This window comes from Marmota marmota, unplaced genomic scaffold, assembly GCF_001458135.2.
Source record: "Marmota marmota marmota unplaced genomic scaffold, marMar, whole genome shotgun sequence".
Lineage (NCBI taxonomy): Eukaryota > Metazoa > Chordata > Mammalia > Rodentia > Sciuridae > Marmota > Marmota marmota.
In genome coordinates this window covers 14,677,526-14,694,474 of record NW_026000016.1, presented here as the reverse complement: position 1 = coordinate 14,694,474, position 16,949 = coordinate 14,677,526, and positions in this window count along the sequence as shown.

Sequence of the window (16,949 nt, the reverse complement as noted above, 5' to 3'; positions counted from 1 at the left end):
AGTTCACAGGCAGAATTTTTTCTATTTCCAGGTAGCTTATTTTTTCTTAGTCCTTTCAGCTGATTGGATGAGATCCACACAGATTATCAAGGTTCATCTCCTAAACCTGCAGATTGTAGTTGTTAACAACTGCTACAGTGTTCAGTGAAGTTATCGGACTGTGTGCCTGGTGGAACAACCCAGGACACTGACTGCCACAGCACTTTAGGGCTCATGGAGTGTTTCCTGCACCTTGCCATTCTCAGCAGCAACAGAAAGCATGTCTCCTCCTTCTGAAGCCTCACAGGACTGTAGCAGACAGAGAGGGAAAATTATGGGGCTGTTTCATGCATGTTATACTGTGCACTGCAGAGACCTGTGGGATGTAGAGAAGGAGCAAACTGGAGGCCTGAAAGGGGAGAGCGAGGCAGACAAAGCAATCATATTATTGTGCTGACTTTTTATTTATTTATTTATTTTTATGTGGTGCTAAGGATCAAACTCAGTGCTTCATGTGTGCTAGGCAAGCATTCCACCACTGAGCTACAACTCCAGCCCCTGTGCTGGCTTTTTGCACTCACTATTTCCTTGAATTCTTACAATGCTGGGACTCAGATGTACAAGTCCCATTTTGCAGACCTGGAAATGGAAATGGGTGTGGTGCAGTCACTTCCCTCTTGCTCCTATGTGCCTGGTCAGGGCCTGAGAGGCTTTGATGTCAGAGTCCAGACTTCTACTGTTGCACTTCCCACCTAGCATCTAATGCCAACCCGCAGTGCCCTGCATGTGGTTGGCACTCCTAGGGTGTGAACTGGACAGAAACAAGTGAAACTGGACTCGAGCAAACCCAATGCGCTGGAGGGACCAGGCGTCCCGAGGGTCCTCTCACCCCAGTTCCGGAAGACCTCGCCTGTCTCTGCTGCATTGAAATGTGGCTGGGAGAGCAAGCTGCAGTCTACCAGCCCTCAAGGCTGCTGTTCTGTGATTTGGCTTCCCTGAGGCCACAACACTTGAAGTGGCATCATGGTATAGTGTGTTCTCAGACTTTTGTCATAAGAACATCCCACATGTGGCCAGAGGTGAAAGGCAGCAGAATAAGTGCAGTCAGTAGGGAAACAATGAGAGCAAAGACTGACATTATTGTTTCCTAGCTGAGTAGAAGCCAAGGTGAATCATAACCAGAATGCAATGAGCTGAGCCTCGTTTTCAAGGGATGTTGATTTCAAACATCCCTGTCTACAGTTCCTGGGCAGTAGCTGCTTTTGAGTGTCCCATTGGCCACTCTGGTTACCTGGCCTGGAGCTGGGATGAAGGGCCTTGCATGTGCATCCAGCAACCCCAGGCACCCTTGTGGTGGCAAGGGCTTATTTAGCTCTTGTTTCAACCTTTTCAGTGGATTTAAGTGAGCGCTCAAAAGCCTGAGAGCACAGAAGTAATTGCCTTGGCTTTTCAGCACAGACTGTCACCAACATAGTGGAGATGACAGTGTTTATGGAGTGCAGAGTGATCTCAGCCCTGGAACTGCCTAATTGTTCTCCTCTGAAATCACCTGGTACCAGGAATCTCTGCTGCTGTGCATCTCAGTTCCCCTGAGAGGCCCCTCACTCTCGCCCTCCCAGGGGGAAGGCACACTGCTGTCATATGTCCTGTTGGCTTTTCTGGGAGGGCTTCTTGCTGTCTACCTCTAGGTCATTGCCTTTTTAAAAAATTTTTAATATCTTCACTTTATTAATTTATTTTTATGTGGTGCTGGGAATCGAACCCAGTGCCTCACATATGCCAGACAAGCACTCTACCACTGAGCCACAACCCCAGCCCCTGGGGTGTTTTTACATTAGTGGCATAGAGCAACTAGTCTCTGGGGCCATGTTGCCCTCTGAGGTCTTGGAAGTGAGCCCAGGTGTGCAGTCAGCCTTGGGGTACCTAGAGGTAGGGCAGGGGACCCTGCATTTTTGTGACCACATGGTCTCCATACTTGGTGCTCTTCCCCAGTTCTCCAGGAGACTCACTGGTCCAGGGGACACCATGCTGGGCTCCTGTTAGTCATTCCAGATCCCTTTTCCACCCCTTGTTGCTCCCTAACTTCAGGGCAACATCCCCAAAGCCCCCTTTCCCTCTAGTCCTGATTCCACCTGTGGCAGGTACTGGGGGGAGATGGAAGGTTCCTGGCCAGACTCCCTCTGCAGGCCTCTGGTTGGCAGAGGCTTGTGCTTCTGAGGCAGGGCTTGGCCCTTGGTCAGCCCTGAGTCCTCACTGTGCTTTACTCCACCCTCCATCCCAGGAAAGCAGGGGCTTTCCCTCTTTCTTACTTCTGCTGCATTCTTGTATAAACCTCTCTTATTACAATTTCTTTTTTGTTGGGCAGGGGGGTACCAGAGATTGAACCCAGGGGCATTTAACCACTGAGCTACATCCTCACCTTTTGGGAAGGCTTCTTGCTCTCTACCTCTAGGGCATTGCCTTTTTAAAATTTTTTTAATATCTGCACTTTATTAATTTATTTTTTATTTTGAGACAGGGTCTTGCTAAGCTTAGGGCCTCCCTAAGTTGCTCAGGCTTTCCTTGAACTTGTGGTCCTCCTGTCCCAACCTCTCCAGTTTCTAGGATTACAGGTATGTGCCATTACTCCTGGCCTTATCACAATTTCTTCAGCCACCCACTGAGGATGCTGCCTTATCCTGCTGAGGTCCTGAGTGGCACAGATACCCAGAAGCAGAGTCCAGTGTTGGGCCAGGGTGGTGGGCCAGAGATTTGGTGGATGGTCTTTCCTCCAGCCACAACCTGCTCACCAATGTCCTGCCTGCAAAGGCAATGTCTCATGAGGAAACAGGACCCCTTGATGGGACTGTAGTCTTAGAGGATCTGAGCAAGGGTTAATTGTCATGACATGCGACTAAATCAGGGTCACTTCAAATGAATTGGGTTAGCATGAAATAATCACACAGAGACAGAGAAAATACCTTTTTCTTGGGGTTCAGTGATGGTTCCTCATCCCCAGCTCCCACAATGGAAGCAAGAGAGGCAGCCAAAGTGAGAGAGAGCACACCTGAAGCCCTATTTATTGAGGAGAAGGTATTTGAGAAAGTTCCACCCAAATGAGGGAAGAGATTGGGTTTCAGGGAGATGTAGCCCAGTCTCATTGGGTGATGCCCACTTTCAAAACTGTAACTCCCCTGCCATGCGGAGATGGGTATCCACCTACTTCCATGAGCAGTGGAAGCCAGTCTACACATTTCTATTGCTCAAAGCTAGGGGGTGCTCAGCTCCTATGTGGCAACTCCCCACAGTTAATGCTCTGCTGTGCCATCTGGAAATTCTTAGTAATTTTTTAGCAAGAAGCTCTGGTGACCAGTCCTGTGGGGACTTGGACTTGAGGGCAGTGCATTGGTGAATCTGCTCCCAGGGGAACTCTTGGTGTCACTTCTTACTCCTCACAGATCTTACTGTGTTGGGACGTCTGCATCCTGGTTGAAGACACAACAGGCCAGCCTCAGTGCTCTCTTCTGTGTCCTCCAGCTGTTCTTAGCCTAGGGTTGGTGCTCTTTCCTCTCCATCAACTGGCCCTCAGGAAGGCTGGAGCCAGGCCAGGACAGGGTGGAGAGCCTGGCCTTAGAGCTCTCTCCAATTATTCTGTTTATGTTCTGATGCACCCTTGTCTGCTTGGCCTTGACTTCTGTGACAGACTGGAATTCTGGAGTCTGGGCTTCGGAAAAGGAAGAGGCCTTACAACTCCTTCCTGGGCCCTGGGCTTTAGTTGAACCAACACCATCATTTAGAGCTGCAGTGTGCAGTTTCAGGTTCAGAGGCAGATGGCAGCTTGCATTCTGCTAGCCAGACAGCACTTAGGATTCTGCTAGCCAGTCACCTAGGAGTCTGCTAGCCAGTCAGCACCTTGGAGTCTGCTAGCCAGTCACCTTTGCTCTTTCCCATTGTTTCCTGAGTGCACAATCATCCAAAGCTCAAGAGATGCATTACTAGTCAACAGGTGGAAAAAGGTACAGAACTCACCTTCATTCCCCTCTGCTCCTCAGCAGGAACATCCTGCTGGACATCCAGACTGTGCCTGTGTTAAATTTAAAAGTATGCATCTGCACACACATTTGTAAAATATAATTGCACCATAACTGTGTATGCCTATCAGTTTCTGGGCTGTTTGGTTTTTGTCTTACGTGAAACATCTTATTGGGCTCTCCATGTGGCTCCATGATGTCTGCCCAGCATCTTCTTCTGGCAGTGTTCACAGGCTGGAGTCCATGGTCCTGTGGCATTTGTGCTGCTTACCACCTTCCTGTACAGCCAGCCCTGGCCCTACAAGTCTAAGGGTGAACATTCTCCAGGACATACCTAGTAGTGAGCTTGTTCCATAGGTAGTGTTGAGCATGCTATTCCTGTTCCCATTCCTGATGGTGTGACATGACTTGATATCAATTTTATTTCACTTTTTATTAGTTCATTATAGATATACATAATCTTGGGGTTCATTTTGACAACATTATACATTATTAAGCCCACATATTCTTCCCAAGGTGCCTCCTCCAGCCTGTCCCCTGCAGGTTGGCTGGTCTTTGGGGAATATCTCTCTGCAATCCTGGCCCACATCTACTGCCCCAGGCATCCTGCCTGTGCCCTGCAAGGTGGCAGGTCCTTGGGGAACCTCCTGTGCTCTGGGTGACCCCTCCGTTCATTTGTTTTTATTTCCATTTCTTCTGAGCACTTTTCTCAAATGGCATCCTTAGACAGTTTCTCTGCCAACCTCTCTAGGGTTTGGACATGGCTGATATCAGAGTCAGAGGGCTGTGCTTTGCTGTCTTCAAGCTCATGCACTGGGTTTGTTTTGAGGATAGGATTTGACCTCTCTCCCTTGGTGTGTCATGTCTGCATGAGGCAGGAACCCTGCTCTCATCCCCAAGGTCTTTGTCCTTTTATGCATCTTCTACATGGGCTTCTGGCTCAGACATGGCCTCCTGCCCACACACTGTCAGAATCCCCTTTCTCAATGCAAATCTGACTGTGCCACTGCTTGAAGCACTGCTGGCCGAAGCACTTTGGCAGTAGCTCTTGTCCCCAGCCAGACACTGCTGTGAACTTTGTCTTTCTCCATGCTTTCCTCTCTTGGGCTGTCCTCTCCCTGAGCTGTTCTGTGCTGGACCAGTTTTGTTAACCATTGGGTGCCAGTTCAGGTGAGCTGCTATCCACAGAAACTTCTGACTCCTGCATGGAGTTGATCGTTCTTGTTTCTCTGCTCTCAAGCTATGACCATCTTTAGGTGTGGGTCTGCATTTCCATTGCCATGTCGTCTGCAGAGATAGAGACCATGGCTGATTCCTTTGTGCTTTCTTGCTGGCTGGACAGTTCCTGGCACACACCCAGGAATTAACCCTATATGTCAACAGGCCCCTGCTCCTGGTCTGGCTTTGTGTTCCCGGCACGTCTGTCTCAATAGGCTGGTGGGGTGTTGTCCTGGGGATGCTTTCCTCCTCCTCACTCTATGCTCCCTCCTGGGGAGTCTTCTCTAGGGGCAAGGGCGAGTTTATGGAGAAGCCCTCCCCAGTGGTAGAGATGACCCCAGCACTACCATTCTGGTCTCTGGTTGTAGAAGAAGGTCACTGCTGTCTATAGAGAACCTTTTCAAATATCATGAGAACTAGAAACAGACAAGAAGTGACTAATGTGAAGGGAAGGGGTATTTGTGGTGTGAGAGAAGACACACTCACCCCTTCTGCAAGTGACAAAACAGTTTCCTCTGTTTCTGATGGTGCCCAGAAAGGAGGCGCTGCCATTAAAACACATGGAGCTTCTGTCCATTGTGGAGGTGCAGTTTCTAGTAGCGAGCCAGAGCTCGGGTCACTCTGAGTGCCTCAGCCCTTCCTGCACCCAGTGGATGAGGCTGACTGTCCGCATGACCTTTAAGCCAACCTGCTAATTAACAAGAACCACAGGCCGGAAGCATGTCAGACCCCAGAGTGTCTAAAATTAGACCATGTCTGTGAACATTTAAATCAACACAGCTGCCCTGTGCCTCAGTCACCCATGGGCTCGCTGTGGTCCTGAGACCTAGGGGACAATGGGAGGCAGGGACATGCCACAGGACAAAAGCCTCAGGAGGCTGCTGAGTAATGAGACCTTTCCCTCGAGGTCATGGAAGGCCAGGCTCAGTCACACTTTCTACAGAGTTGGCACCTGATTATCTATAGAAGCAGAAACTTCTGGTTTCCCTCCTCTATCTGGAGCTGCATTGTTGAGCTCTTGGTGCCAGAAAAGTGACAAGGCAAGCCCTGGGCGAGGCAGTGGGTTTAGCTCTGAGTAGGGACTCTGCCCCTTTCTCACTGAATGCTCTGAATGAATCACTTCACTGTCAGCAGCTCCTCTCCTCCCTTTGCTGGTGATGGGGATGCCTGCCCATGGCAGAGGCTTGTCGGGAACCCCAAGTGCTTGCCTGTGAGCCCAGAGTACTGCTATCACTCACTCGGCAGCCGACAGGGATGCAGGGCTATTCTGGAGGGGTAGCCCTGTCCTCCAGGCAGCGAGGACCCAGCATTGCTGGGCTCATGTGATAAAGAGAATGAATCAGATCCGGGACACCTGGTTGGTCCCTGCTTGCACACGCCACATCACCGTCCCCTGATTCTCTCTGTGTACATGGAAGTAGATGAATCAGTCATGCTGTTTTCTACAGAACCTCTTCTGTCCTTTTGAGAAATTAACATTATTTTGTTTTTAAAAGATGCTTGTCCTTGAGGTTCTTCAAGGGCTGAGGCACATCCCAGTAGTTCTATGAGCTACAGCACCAAGCAGAGCTGAGCTCAGTGTCCTTGTGGAGGCTGCACTGTGGGTGTCCCTCAGGGCAGTCTGATGAGACCACTGTGACTCACAGGACCTCCTGTGGCCTTGAGTAAGTCCTGTACCTCTCTGGGCATCAATTTCCTCATATGATAAACTTGAAGATTAATATTCTGATTAGGGTTATATGGGATTTAAGTAAGATATTTAATAAAATACTCAGCAAGGATGATATAATAAAAACATGTAAAACATAAATGAATAAGTAAAACATGAAACTATAGGATAAAATGAAAAGTCAGAATTTTAGAACATGACAAATAAAAGTTAATTGAATTGTCATAATGGATAAAAGCCATTTATTAACATCAAATAGCTTCGGCTAAGACCCTGAGGCAGGTGTGCAGTGCCCTGGGTGGACAGCAGAGCCCAGGCATTGCTGAAGTCCAGGGACAGGCAGGAGTGAGGCACTTGAGCTCGTCAGCCTAGCATCTTCCTCTAGGAGCAAGAAGCAGGGCAGCAGGCCAGGGACAGGGACAGGGCTGAGTCCCAGGTGCCAAGACACAAGGACTGGGTGGCTGCCCGCAGCTTACTCAGCTACTGGGACCCAGTGGGGTGGAGTGCAGGGCAGGCTGTGGATGCACTGGGCTGGCAGGACCAGGGCAGCTGACACTCCTTCCTGGTGTGGGGATAGGAGCGCTCAGCAGGCAACGGAGGAAGGAAGCGTGTTGCTGGAGGAAGGAGAGGCACAAGGGTACGCAGTGAACCAAGCAGAAGGAAAAGCAGGTGAGAAGGGCAGGTTGAGAGGAGGGCACGTCCCAAAGTGATGGAGTTTGGGTTCCATCCAGGTCATAGAGGAACATTGTAGGGATGGGGGGAAAGAAGACTGAGACCCAGGTGGGACGAGGACACACTCTGTGCTGTGAGATGGTGGATCCGAAGCGGAGGCACAGGGAGCACAGGACAGCAGCGGGGACAGCAAGGATGGTGGGACCCTTCTAGGTGCAGGTGTGAGAAGTAAAGCCACAGGACCAACAGCCATGGGGAGATGGGGGAGTGGAGCTGGGCCCTTCTCTGCTTGCTTGCCACTCACACAGTATCTCAGAAGAACAGTGGCTTCCAGAGAGGATGCTTTTGGATCTGCAAACCAAACTAAGTTTTGCAGAACTAAGTAAGAAGCATCAGGATGGGGCCCCGAGGATCTCTGCTCCTCTTGGCCTCTCCTCCCCGAGGGCCCCTTACTGGAGCTCAGCCTCAGAGAAGCCTGGAGTTGGGTGGGCCCAGCAACCTCTTTTGAATAGCAGGATGTCTTGGCCAGCATCCCTGACAAGATGTTTGAAAAGTTTAGAGAGACTTTAATGAGGGAAAATGGATGGCCCTTCCAGCGGAAGTTACAAGATGGATAAAAATAACTGCAGAATGTAAATAGACCATGGAGTGGGAGATCACAAGGACTGTGGTCTCCTCGGATCACGAGCATCTTGGGAAACTTCCAAAGGCTGTCAACTCCCACGCATCACTCTCTGTCCCTCCTGGGAAGCAGGGCAGCTGGAAAAGGATTCAGTAGCCTCTTCCACCTCCTCACCAGATAGAAAAGTTTTGTTCAAGTTTAATATGATGAATCACCAGATTCCCAACAAGGGCAGTCCAGCCTAGTGGACAGCCAGGGAAGGGCGGTTGCACGCACAAGACCATCCTCACCTGGGTCCTCATGGGCGCTGCAACCACAGTCACACCACATTGCCCTTCAGGTCCTTTGTTAAGTCTGCAAAGTCACATTGGAGAATTTCTTTCAACTTTAACATTCAACAATTTTGAAATCTGTAATATTGAAGAAATAAAAGTATACTGGATCAATATTTTCAACTTTAAAATGGGTATATTTGCCTTGTTTTAATGAAAAAAATATGTTTGAGGCTCATTACAAGTCAGTTTTACTCACTGAGTGCATGGAATTCAGCCTTTTATTAATTTTTTATTTGTTTTAATTAATTATACATGACAGTAGAATACATTTATGCACTTTGATATATCATACATGGGATATAATTTCTCATTTTTCTGAGTGTACATGTTACAGAATCATATTGGTCATGTGGTCATATACATAAAGTAATAATGTCTGTTTCATTCTACTATCTTTCCTATGGAGGGGAGAGAAGACTGAGATCCAGGTGGGATGGGTCTATCATTGCCATTCTGACAGGAGTGAGATGAAATCTTCGAGTAGTTTTTATTTGCATTTCCTATCCCCACATTCTCTCCCCTTCCCTCTCATCACTCCTTTCTCCCTAATCTAAGGTAATGCTATTATTCTCTACTGCCCCCCACTTATTGGGAGTTAGCATCCACACATTAGAGAAAACATTCGACCTTTGGTTTTGTGAGATTGGCTTATTTTCCTTAGCATGATATTCTCCAACTACATCCATTTACTGGTGAATGCTATAATTTCACTCTTCTTTAAAGCTGAGTAATATTCCATTGAGTATATATACCACATTTTCTTTATCTATTCATCTATTGGGGGACACTTAGGTTGGTTTCGTAGTTTAGCTATTGTGAATTGAGCTGCTATAAACATTGATGTGGTTGCATTACTGTAGTATGATGATTTTTAAGTCCTTTGGGTATAAACCGAAGAGTGGGATATCTGGGTCAAATGGTTATTTCATTCTGAGTTTTCTGAGGAACCTTCATACTGCTTTCCATAGTTGTTGCACCAATTTGCAGTCCCACTAGCAATGTAAGAGTGAACCTTTTTCCCCACATCCTCACCAATATTTATTGTTGCCTGTATTCTTGATCATTGCCATTCTGACAGGAGTGAGATGAAATCTTATAGTAGTTTTGATTGGCATTTTTCTAATTGCTAGAGATGTTGAACACTTTTTCATATATTTGTTGATGGATTGTATTTCTTCTTCTGTGACTGTTCAGTTCCTTAGTCCATTTATTGATTGGGTTATTTGTTTTGGGGGGGGGTTTTTTTGGTGTTAAGTTTTTTGAGTTCTTTATATGCTTTATTAATGCTTTATTGGAGGTGGATGTGTTAAAGATTTTCTCCCAATATGTAGGCTCTCTCCTCACATTATTGATTGTTTCCTTTGCTGAGAAGAAGCTTTTTAGTTTGAATCCATCCCATTTATTGATTCTTGATTTTACTGCTTATGCTTTAGGAGTCTTGCTAAGGAAGTCAGATCCTATGGTGACATGGTGAAGATTTGGGCCTATTTTTTTTCTGTTAGGTAGAGGGTCTCTGTTCTAGTGCTTAAGTCTTCAATCCACTTTGAGTTGATTTTTGTGCAGGGTGAAAGAGGTTTAATTTCATTTTGCTACATATGGATTTCCAGTTTCCCAGGGCCATTTATTGAATAGTCTATCTTTTCTCCCATGTATGTTTTTGGCACCATTGTCTAGTATGACATAACCATATTTATGTGGGTTTGTCTCTGTGTCCTCTATCCTGTACCATTGGTCTACAAGTCTATTTTGGTGCCAATACCATGCCATTTTTGTTACTATAGCTCTGCAGTATAGTTTAAGGCCTGGTATTCTGCTTCACTTTTCTTGCTAAGGATTGCTTTAGCTATTCTGGGTCTCTTATTTTTCCAAATAAATTTAATGATTACTTTTTCTATTTCTATGAAGAATGTCATTGGGATTTTAATAGGAATTGCATTAAATCTGTGTAATGCTTTTGGTAGAATGGCCATTTTGACAATGTTAATTCTGCCTATTCAAGAGCATGGGAGATCTTTCCATCTTCTGAGGTTTTCTTTAATTTCTTTCTTTAGTATTCGGTAGTTTTCATTGTAGAAGTCTTTCACCTCTTTTGTTAGAGTTATTCCCATGAGTGGTTTTTTTTTTTTTTGAGGCTATTGTGAAGAGGTAGTTTTCCTAATTTCTCTTTCGGTGGATCACTAATGTATAGGAGTGCGTTTGATTAATGGGTGTTGATTTTATATCCTGCTACTTTGTTGAATTCATTTATTAGTTCTAGAAGTGGAATTGTTTAGATCATCTTCATATAGAATCATGGCATCAGCAAATAGTGATAGTTTGAGTTCTTCATTACCTATGTGTATCTTTTAATTTCTTTCTTTTGTCTAATTTCTTTGGCTAGAGTTTCAAGGATGATGTTGAATAGAAGTGGTAAAAGAGGACATCCTTGTCTTGTTCCAGTTTTTATCAGAAATGCTTTTGATTTTTCTCCATTTAGAATGATGCTGGCCTTGGGTTTAGCATATATAGCTTTTACAATGTTGAGGTATGATCCTACTATCCCTAGTTTTTCTAATGTTTTGAACATGAAGGTGTGCTGTATGTTGTTAAATGCTTTTTCTGCATCTATTGAGATGATCAGATGATTCTTGTTTTTAAGTCTATTAATATGATGAATTGCATTTATTGATTTCCATATGTTGAACCAACCCCGCATCTCTGGGATGGCCCCACTTGATTGTGGTGCACTGTTTTTGAAATATATTTTTGTATGCAATTTGCCAGAATTTTATTGAGAATTTTTGCATCTATGTTCATCAGGGATATTGGTATGAAGTTTTCTTTCCTTGATGTGTCTTTGTCTAGTTTTGGTATCAGGTTGATATTAGCCTCATAGAATGAGTTTTGAAGAGTTTCTTCCTTTTCTATTTCATGGAATACTTTAAGGAGTATTGATGTCAATTCTTCTTTGAAATTCTTGTAGAACTTGGCTGAGAATCCATCTGGTCCTGGGCTTTTCTTTGTTGGTAGACTTTTGATGGTGTTTTCTATTTCATACTTGAAATTGATCTGTTTAAATTATGTATGACCTCCTCACTCAGGTTAGGTGAGTCATATGTCTCTAGAAATTTGTCGATGTCTTCAATATTTTTTATTTTATTGGAGTATAAATTTTCAAAATAGTTTCTAATTATCTTCGGCATTTCAGACATGTCTGTTGTGATATTTCCTTCTTCATCTTGTATTTTAGTAATTTGAGTTTTCTCTCTTTTTCTCTTCATTAGCATGTTCAGGGGTTTATCTATTTTATTTATATTTTTCAAAGAGCCAACTTTTGTTTTGTCAATTTTTTTTCAACTATTTCTTTTGTTTTGATTTCATTGACTTCAGCTCTGATTTTAATCATTTCCTGTCTTCTACTGCTTTTGCTGTTGATTTGTTCTTCTTTTCCTAGGGCTTTGAGATATAGTGTTAGGTCATTTATTTATTGACTTTTTATTCTTTCAATGAAGGCACTCACTGCAACAATTTTTTCTCTTAGTGCTACTTTCATAGTGTCCCAGAGATTTTGATATATTGTATCAGTATTCTCATTTGTCTCTAAGAATTTTTTAATTTCATCCCTGATTTCTTCTACTATCCATTCAGCATTCAATAGTGTAATATTTAATCTCCATTTGTTACAGTAGCTTGTATTTTTTATTTTATTGTTGATTTTTAATTTCATTCCATTGTGGTCTGATAGACTGTGGGTTATTATCTGTTGTTTTTTTTTTTTTGTACTTACTAAGAGTTGTTTTGTGGCATAAGGTATGGTGTATTTTAGAGAAGGGGCCATGTGCTGCTCAGAAGAAAGTATATTTGCTCATTTATGGATGAAATATTCTATATATGTCTGTTAAGTCTAAATTATTAATTGTATTATTTAGTTCTGCAGTTTCCTTATTTAGTTTTTATTTGGAAGAGTGAGAGAGGTGTAGTGAGAGAGTCACTGTGTTAAAGTCACCAGTATTATTGTATTGTGGTCTATTTGACTCTTGAAATTTAGAAGGGTTTGTTTGATGTACATAGATGCTCTATTGTTTGAGGCATAAGTATTTATAATTGTTAGGTCCTGTTTATATGCTTTCCTTGAGAAGTATGAAAAGTTCTTCTTTGTTTCTTCTGATCAACTTTGGTTTGAAGTCTACTTAATCTGAGAATGAAAACCCCTGCTTGTTTACTCAAGCCATATGAGTGACAAGTCATTTCCCATCCTTTCACCTTTGGCCTGTGGATGTCTTTGCCCATGAGGTGAGTGTCTTGAAGACAGCTTATTGTTGGGTCTTGCTTTTTAATCCAACCTGCCAGTCTATGTCTTTTGATTGATGAGTTTGGCCATTAAAATTTAAGTTTATCATTGAGATATGATTTGTATTCCCTGTTATTTTGATTTATTTGTGGTTTTTGATTTGTCTTAGTTTCTCATTTGATTGAATGTCCCTTTAGTGTAGATCGTCCCTTTGCTGGTTTTCACTTTTTTTTTCACTTCATCTCATGGAATATTTTGTTGAGAATGCTCTGTTGTATAGGCTTTCTAGTTGTGAATTCTTTTAATTTTTATTTATCATGGAAAATCTGAAACTTAATTTTTATTTTAATGGATATAAAATCTTTGTTGGCAATCATTTTCTTTCAGAGCTTGAAATATATTATTTCAGAACCTTCTAACTTCAAGCATCTGGGTTGAGAAATCAGTTGAGATCCAAATTGGTTTCCCCCATAACTAATTTGATTTTTTTTCTCTCTCACAGCCTTTAAAATTTTATCTTTATTCTCTGTGTTAATCATTCTCATTATAATGTGGGTCTGCTATAATTTTGTACATTTGGGGTCCTGTAAGCCTCTTGTATTTGATCTTCCATTCCATTCTTTTTTTAAAAAAAATTAGCTGTAGTTATACACAATATCTTTATTTTATTTATTTTTTTAATGTGGTGCTGAGGATCGAACCCAGCGCCTCACATGTGCTAGGCAAGTGTTCTACTGCTTAGCCACAACCCCAGCCCCCATTCCATTATTTAGGCTTGGGAAATTTTCTGATATTATATTATTGAACAGATTGTGAATTCCTTTTGTTTGTATCTCTGCTCCTTCATCTATTTTGATAACTCTTAAATTTGTTTTTTTTCATGTTATCCCATAATTTTTGGATGTTCTGTTCAGGTTTCTGACCATCTTCTCTACAAAGTCAACTCTACTTTCAAGATTATATATTTTGTCTTCATTGTCTGAGGTTCTATCTTCCAAGTGGTCTAGTCTTTTGGTGATGTTTTATATTGAATTTATAATTTGGTTTACTGTTTCCTTCATTTTGAGAATTTCTGCTCTTTTTTCATAATCTCTAACTCTTTATTGAAGTGGTCTTTCATTTCCTGTATTTTTTCTTTGATTTCACTCCTTCTACTGTCCTTTACTTCACATATCAATTTAACTATATACAATCTGAATGCCTTTTTGGACATTTCTTCTACTCTGTTATCAGTGGCTTCTGTTGTTGAAGCATCTTGGTTTGTTTGGGGTGCTTTATTCCCTTGTTTTTTCATGTTGTTAGTGTATTTTTCCAACTAGAAGTATGGATCTAAGGCAGGATAAATTCTACCATGTAGACTTATAGTGTCCCTGAAGGTTTCCAGTGCTTCACCTTTCATGGTAAGACCAATATCAACAGCACCCAGCATACACAATATATAGCCTTAAACCTTATTAGGCATCTACAAAGGTGTCTACTGCTTTCTCATATTAAACCAAAATGATGAGTTCAATAACTACCTATAGTACAAACAGAAAATTTGTTAAAATGGTTTACAATTTAAAATGGTGGATGAGAGAACAGAGATCATGTAGTATGTGATATTTGCGAGAAAGGAAGAGAGGAGTTAGAAGTAAAAATTCACAAGAAGAATGGAAGAAGAGCCAACAGGGATTGGCTGTTGGTTGGAGAAAAGTTGGAAAGAAAATCAAAGAAAATAGATGAGAGAGGAAGAATATGAACAAACAAAAAAATTAAAGACAAGAATACAACAAAAAAAAAATGCAAAACACCATTCATATATCATTGTCCTCCACACACTAATGCATAAAAACATCCTGTTCCAAATATGGTAGTGAGATTAGCAAATTAAAAAATAAAATATATCTTGCTGGAGGGTCAAACTGTCTCCCTCAGTATTCAACAGTTTCTCATTTCTGTCTCTGACATCTCTCGAGATCACCAAACCCAGATCAGCCCTCACAAACCCAGTTTCTGTCCCACTGATCTAGGCTTCAGATACCTCAGGCTCTGTCACACTGCAGTCCCAAGATCTCAATGCTTCTCCTACTTGCAGAGAGACCACCAGGGATACACTCATGCAAAGGGGCAACCCCGAGATGCAGCAGCAAGACAAGGACCACCAGCACTCTCAGCAGGAAGACCCCAGGCTCCTCCAAACCTGCAGGTACCCCCACACAGGACCTGGCAGTCCCAGCTGGAGTCAACAGACAGAGGCTCTTGTGGTGGTAAACTTGCTGGCATCCAGGCTCCAGGCCAGGCTGGTGTTCCAAAATGGGTGTAGCCACATGCAACCAAACCTGGAGTCTCCCCTGAAGCAGTGCTCTAGGTGGTGGTAGCAGTGGTAGTGGTGGTGGTTGTTGGCAGCAGGTAGTGGGCCAGCCCAGTGGCAGCTGCAATTGCAGCTGTGGGTACAGCATCACTAGACAATCTCCATGGGTCAGCAGCAGTATCAGCTTCAGTTGCATCTGGGGCAGTGGTGTCTTCTGTGGTAGCAGCACCCAGAAAGGAAACCTCCAGGAGATCTCAGGCTGGCAGCAGCCGAATCAGAGGGAGCAGCAATGGCAGAAGGAGTGCAGGCAGCAGTTGGTTGACTCAACCTGTATTTCTTTTCCCAGTCTTTTTCCATATACTCTTCTGGTGACTCCAGTTTTTCTGAGTTACCAGAAGAGTATATGAAAAAAATACATAAAATGGTAGATTTTAATTTTATTTTTTAAAATTTTTTTGAAATATTCTTTTGGAAAATATATCCTGATTTAAGCTGATTCCTAAATATACCAGGACTTGTGTTTGAATTTTAAGTAGCTATAAATTTCAGCTTAAACTCTATGGATTTTAATGATTTTCAAATTCATTCCCCTTTCTCTTAGCTGTCATGACTCAAGTTCAAGTAATTGCCCATATTGTCACCATGGTAACAATGGGCAGGTTACTGAATCCAGAATGTCACTATGATGGTGAAGAATGAGCTGCTGAGGTCACCAGAATGCGGCAGAGGAGATAACTCCATTGAAACCAGCGGCGACAGGTGTGTAAAGCCCTAGCCTTCCCTCTCCACACAGTGGGGAAACCTTAAGGGCCCCTCCCAGCTCTCCTGTAAGGGCCCCTCCCAGCTCTCCCGTGAGCGGGATAGCCAGACCGAGGGAATCAGGAGTGGCGCGGGACCCGCGGTGCAGAACTCCCAGGTATCGCTCCCACCAGTGCTGACAACTGAGGTCTCTTGCACCAGCTACGAGGGGCGTGGCTACCGGAGGGCGAGCAAAATTCACTGAGGGTTCTCAGCCCCAAGCTCTACAAACTTAGGGTCTGAGGGAATGGCAAACAGGGAGAGTATGCCCAGTCGTTCAAGAAAATAGGGCTCCCGAGAGCAGCAGACCTGGCGTGTAGCCAGTATTGTGGTGAGCGTCACCGGTGAGCGGGGCCTGGCTCGAGGAAAAGTGGGGAAGTGACTAGACACAAGAGAAGGCCCTAGGCACTCAGGATTGGAGACCCGCCCAGTCTGGGAGGAGGAGCTGCTGCACAGTGATTGGTTCCTGCATATTGAGAGGAGAGCTTGGCCCGGTGGGCACAGCTCCACCTACTGGAAGAGAAGGTAATCAAACTCTAAGACTGCATTAATTAATTTTTTTTAATTTGTTTTTTTTTTTCATTTTCATTTTTTTGTTGTTTTTAAAATTTTTTTTATTATTTTTTTAATTTTAATTTTAATTTATTTTTTTTAAAGTTTTTTTATTTTTTTATTTTCTATTTTTTTCTTTTGCCTTTTCATTTCTTTTCAATTTCCTTACTCCCCGTTCCTTGAAATCTACCTGCTTACTCTCATTCTCTTTAGTGACTTATTCCCTTCCCTTCTAATACCTTTCCTCCCAAGCATCAAATAAATTTATAGGAGTAAACAGTAACTCAGCAGTCAAATAGAACAAGAAGTAACATGAGCAGCATGAAAAAGCAAGGAAGAAAAGGAGTACAAACAATGCAGGACAGCCTAAATATTCAGGAGGACCTAGAGGCATTAGAAAAATGGTCAAATAAAGAACTCAAGGATTACCTTAGACAGATGGAGTGGAACCTTAAAGAGGATATGAGACAGCAAATTCAAACAGTGAAAAAACACATTAAAAATGAATTACATAAACAGATAAAAGAAGAA